This window comes from Cervus canadensis, chromosome 6 (assembly GCF_019320065.1).
Source record: "Cervus canadensis isolate Bull #8, Minnesota chromosome 6, ASM1932006v1, whole genome shotgun sequence".
Lineage (NCBI taxonomy): Eukaryota > Metazoa > Chordata > Mammalia > Artiodactyla > Cervidae > Cervus > Cervus canadensis.
Window position 1 is genome coordinate 65,722,758 of NC_057391.1, and position 6,000 is coordinate 65,728,757.

A 6,000-nucleotide genomic window follows, 5' to 3' on the forward strand; every position below is an offset into this window, starting at 1 on the left:
TTAGTATGACACACTTTAGATCAAATAAGAAAGGAGTAAAACTTACAGGAAGGCAATCAATGTTTCCTTCATTTCGTTGGCATCCACCTATGAGAAAAAAAGATTTACAGATCACTCAGTATTAAATGAGCATTCATTGACAATTCTTTCTATTTTGAGCCCTGAACTAGGTACTGGTTTCCGTAAGTTTAAAATAGCATGAGTAGCAGGTTGAAATCCAAACAGTGATGCTATAATGGGAAATACTATAAAGCAGCCTTGGACAGAAAGCTGAGGGAACAGAAGCAAAGCAGAACTGAGGTCTGTAAGGAGTGTCAGAAAGAGGCTTTGAAGGTGAAGTGAAATTTTGCCAGCCAGAAAAGGGGAATGAAGACAACATTTGAGGGTGACGATGTGAACCACAGCATGGGGCAAGCCAAGTCCAGGAAATGATAAGGATAGCTACTCATTTGAACAATTGTTAAAAAAAAAAAAAAATTAAGGCACATTGTGTGTGCTGGGTTGCTTCAGTCGTGTCCAACTCTGTGACTATATATATGGACTGCAGCCCACCAGGCTCCTCTGTCCATAGGATTCTCCAGTAAAGAATAGTGCCCTCCTCCAGAGGATCTTCCTGACCCAGGGATTGAACCTGTGTCTCTTACATCTACCTGCATTGGCAGGCAGGTTCTTTACCACTGGCACCACCTGGGAAGCCCCTAAGGCACATTATCTGTTAATATATTCCTTTCAAAGAAGACGATGCATTTTATTTTACTTTTGGCCATGTATCACAGTATATGGGATCTTAGTTCCCTGACCAGGCATCAGACCTGAGCCGCCTGCAGTGAAATGGCAGAGACTTAACCACTGGACTGCCAGGGACATCCCAAGATGATGCATTTCAAAAGTGAGGAATAGAATAAAGGCTGCACAATATTTTCATCAATGTTAACTTCTTGATTTTGATACTTGTACTTTGGTTAGGAGAGACAATGTTTTAGGAGGTACACACTGAAGTATTTAGGGAAAGGGGGAGCACAAGTTACCTTCAAATGGTTCAGAGAAAATAATATGTTTGTATATAGACAGAGAGAAAATCATAAAGTAAACATGGTAAAATGCCAACACATGGAGAATCAGAGTGAAGGGTGTAGAAGAGCTTTTGTACTGTTCTTGCAACTTTCTTATAATTCTGAAATTAATTAAAAAAAATCTCCCCCCAGAAGTAATGATGTCTCTTCTCTACAATACAAGTGGAGTTATGAAAAAAAAAGAACAAGTTCTGTTTAAAATGTTTTTATACACATAGAAAAATATCTGAAAAGACAGCAAACTACCTATCAGTGAGTACTTCTAAAGAGTTGAAGTAGGTTGAGAAAAGGAGTATTTAAATTTACTTTATACATTTTTGTATTGCAACTATTTTATTAATAGCATGTATTAATTTTGTAATTAAAACTAAAACCACAGAAGACATTTTAAAAGACCTGGGGGTAATAATTAATGACTGAGGAACACTTTTCCATTGTATGATAATAGGGAAAGGGTGGTAAGAAAATATATTTTTAATAAAGAAAACCATATATCTTACATACATCAAAACATACATAAAAATCAGCAAATAGATGTGAACAGATAAACAATTGTTGGTACTTAATGAGAGTGGTTTTTATGTCCCTGAGAAGTTTTTCTTCAGAAACTGAGAAGTCAAAAATCTTACCACATTGTTCTCCCTGTTTAATGCTCCATTGGTAAGGAAAATCAAAGAAACTCTCTTAGTAATTTAAGCAAAAAGCCTACATCTTCATCTTAATTACTGCCTACATTAGCAGAAGCCAAGGTTGTTTTTGTTCATTTGACAACTTCTGTGGGATGACAAAAGAAATAAAATAAAATTACAGCCTGTTGTATTTTTTTAAGCCCACCTGAATGATCAAACTGAATTAAACACTCACTAGAATCACACACTTAAAAAAAGAGAGAAGTTCCATTTAGTATATGTATAGATGAAAAGGGAAATAGAAAAATGACACCAATAAGCCATTACCCAATATCCTGGTTCTGGCCCCAGAATAGAAAGACCACCAACTCACGCTTTCCCCAGGGTTAGAAGTGGCTCAAAACAGAAGTGATGTTGATAAAGCATCCTAAACCAAGGCCATGGATATGCTTCATCTCTTCAGTTCAAGAGAGGACCAATGGAGTTAGGTTAAGTCTTGGGGCATTAACCTATGAGGAATATCAAATGGCAAGCTCAGAATGCTCAGATCATCAGGGCTCAGTCTATTTTCTCCCAATTCCTCCCACTGCTGAATACCATTGTCAAGGTCCCTCAGCCTCAAGGGCATAGGTTTATTTGTTCCTGTCCTAAGTTGTTAACTCCCAAGACTCAGCAGAGGAGAGGGCTGTCTTGACTAATCTGTCCTACTTGTCATTCTTTTAATAAATGAAGACTTTCTTCTGGTTGGGTTCTTTTGTATCCAAGGACAACATCTTTCAACTCTTGATGTATTTTAAACTAAAATATGCTCAGTATATAAACTCTGGATATGAATATGACATAGGTTTCCTCTTTAGTAAAAGAAAAAGTTACAGAAGATCCCCAATCACAGGTTGAAAACTACCTCACTTTTTAAAATTCTAAATTCCAAATTTAATGATTGAAAATTTACTTTTTTAAGATATTTAACTTACAGCTTGAATATTCATCTATTTATTCAAAATTATTTATTATCACTGTGATAGTCAATAAAACATATTTCCTCCCTAACGAATCATATACACTAATAAGCTTTTATTTTTTTTACTTTTAAAGAGACCAATAAGAAATCACCTAAATATATCATCTTCAGTTCAATTCAGTTCAGTCGTTCAGTAATGTCTGACTCTTTGCAACCCCATGGACTGCAACACACCAGACTTCCCTGTCCATCGCCAACTCCCAGAGGTTACTCAAACTCAAGTCCATTGAGTCTGTGATGCCATCCAACCATCTCACCATCTATCATCCCCTTCTTCTCCTACCTTCAATCTTTCCCAGCATCAGGGTCTTTTCAAATGAGTCAGTTCTTCACATCACATGACCAAAGTATTGGAGTTTCAGCTTCAACATCAGTCCTTCCAATGAACACCCAGGACTGATCTCCTTTAGGATGGACTAGTTGGATCACTTTACAGTATAAGGAACTCTCAAGAGTCTTCTCCAACACCACAGTTCAAAAGCATCAATTCTTCAGCACTCAGCTTTCTTTATAGTCCAACTCTCACATCCATACATGACTACTGGAAAAACCATAGCCTTGACCAGGTGGACATTTGTTGGCAAAGTAAGGTCTCTGCTTTTTAATATGCTGTCTAAGTTTGTCATACTTTTCTTCCAAGGAGAAAACATCTTTTTACCAGTTAGATTATATATTGTTTTAGGCAAGTTTGCTGAGTGATACACACACACACACATGCGTACGCTCACACACACACAGACACACACACACACACACAATAATAGAATCTTGCTCATAAAGAATTGTCTTGTATTGGTGATACTAAATCCAACTTCATTTTACACTACACTGTATGTAGGTATCTAGCCATTTTATATTTTATTCTCCCGAGATTATTTTATTTTGACAGCATTTAATTTGTCTTAAGATATATTCTGAACCAGAATAAATATTGGATATATAGTGTCATCACTGACATATTACAAAGTGACAGAAACCAGTTCTGAGCAATAGCATTGAAAGGAAGCTCATGTGTTTTCCTTCCTCAGGTTAGGTCTTGGTAGAATTTCAGAAGTAACTTTTAAAAAATTGTAGCCATTGAGATAACCATCTAACCACTCTTAAAAAGCTGGATCTCTGCATTCTTTCTTTTCAAAAATGTATCCGAGGTGGACCAGAAATTAAGTGTATGACACCATAAATGTACCAGAAAAAAAATGGGTAAATTTTTTTTATAGTCTTGCATTATGGAAATATTGTCTAGATATTACAGTTATTCCAGAAGCCATAAAATGATAAAATAGTTTGCATAAAAATTACAATTCTTTTTTTTAATTACAATTCTTAAAGGTAAAAATTACTTTAATAGAGTTGAAGGAAAAACTAAGAAAAATATTTGCAGCAAACATGACATAAAAGTACTGATTTGTTTAATAAACAAAGAGCTCTTATAAAAATAAAAGCAGTGATGAAATAAAGGAGGAACTGGGAGATTGACAGGCTATCTCCATTCCCTGTTCTCCACTCTTTGATAAGGACAATTGACTATTCTCAGTCTTATGTAAAGTACTGTGCAATCACAATTGCAAGCAAGGTCCTTAGCTTTAATCTTTCCAACAAAATTTCTTACCTTTGAGCTCTTCCTATATAGAAAATTCTGGTGTTGCCACTGGTAAGATATCATCTCAGTAAAATAATTAGAAAAAGCATAAATAGGCAATATAAAATAACCAATGTGGTTTTCAATACCAATCATTATTATAGAAAATTATATTAAAAAATCATGCAATACCATTTTTCATCTATCAAATAAGCAAAGAATAAAAAGATGATACCTTGTGCTTGAGAAGATGAGAAAATGGGCATTCTTATGTACAACTGGTGGGAGTGTAAATTGGTACAACTTTGGAGGATACATAAAGGATATATCTATCTATATAGATAGATACTGAAACAGAACTAGCAATTCCACTTCTAGAAATTTATCCCATAGATATACTTGTCCATGTTCACAAACATTCAGGGATGTTCATTAGCTTTTGATAATAGTGGAAAGCTAAAAATAACCTAAATGTCAACAATATGTCTCTGAAAAAAAAGATACTATAGCTACTAAAAAGAGAGAGGTGAGAGTGTATTACAGACTTAATTAAATTTCCAAGTTACATTATGTGAAAAATAAGTTTTAGAACCAGTGATTACATTTGTGTAAAATAATGTGTATGTATCTATACCTATGCGGGAGGAAAGAGAACATTTTACATGATATATTTCTGTACATATGAATATTTTCCAAGAAAAAAATGTTAATAAAAGATGTGGTATAGACCTACCAGAAGCAGAATTTATTAAGAAGAGGTGGCAAGAATACACAGAAAAACTGTACAAAAACGATCTTCACAACCCAGATAATCACAATGGTGTGATCACTCACACTCACCTAGAGCCAAACATCCTGGAATGTGAAGTCAAGTGGGCCTTAGGAAGCATCACTATGAACAAAGCTAGTGGAGGTGATGGAATTCCAGTTGAGCTATTTCAAATTCCAAAAGATGAGGCTGTGAAAGTGTTGCACTCAATATGCCAGCAAATTTGGAAAACAGCAGTGGCCACAGGACTGGAAAAGGTCAGTTTTCATTCCAATCCCAAAGAAAGACAATCCCAAAGAATGCTCAAACTACCACACAATTGCACTCATCTCACAGGCTAGTAAAGTAATGCTCAAAATTCTCCAAGCCAGGCTTCAGCAATATGTGAACCGTGAACTTCCAGATGTTCAAGCTGGATTTAGAAAAGGCAGAGTAACCAGAGATCAAATTGCCAACATCTGCTGGATCATTGAAAAAGCAAGAGAGTTTCAGAAAAACTTCTATTTCTGCTTTATTGACTATGCCAAAGCCTTTGACTGTGTGGATCACAATAAACTGTGGAAAATTCTGAAGGAGATGGGGATACCAGACCACCTGACCTGCTTCTTGAGAAACCTGTATGCAGGTCAGGAAGCAACAGTTACAAATGGACATGGAACAACAGACTGGTTCCAAATAGGAAAAGGAGTACGTCAAGGCTATATGTTGTCACCCTGCTTATTTAACTTATATGCAGAGTACATCATGAGAAATGCCGGGCTGGAGGAAGCACAAGCTGGAATCAAGATTTCCGGGAGAAATATCAATAACCTCAGGTATGTAAATAATACCACCCTTATGGCAGAAAGTGAAGAAGAACTAAAGAGCCTCTTGATGAAAGTGAAAGAGGAGAGTGAAAAATTTGGCTTAAAGCTCAACATTCAGAAAAC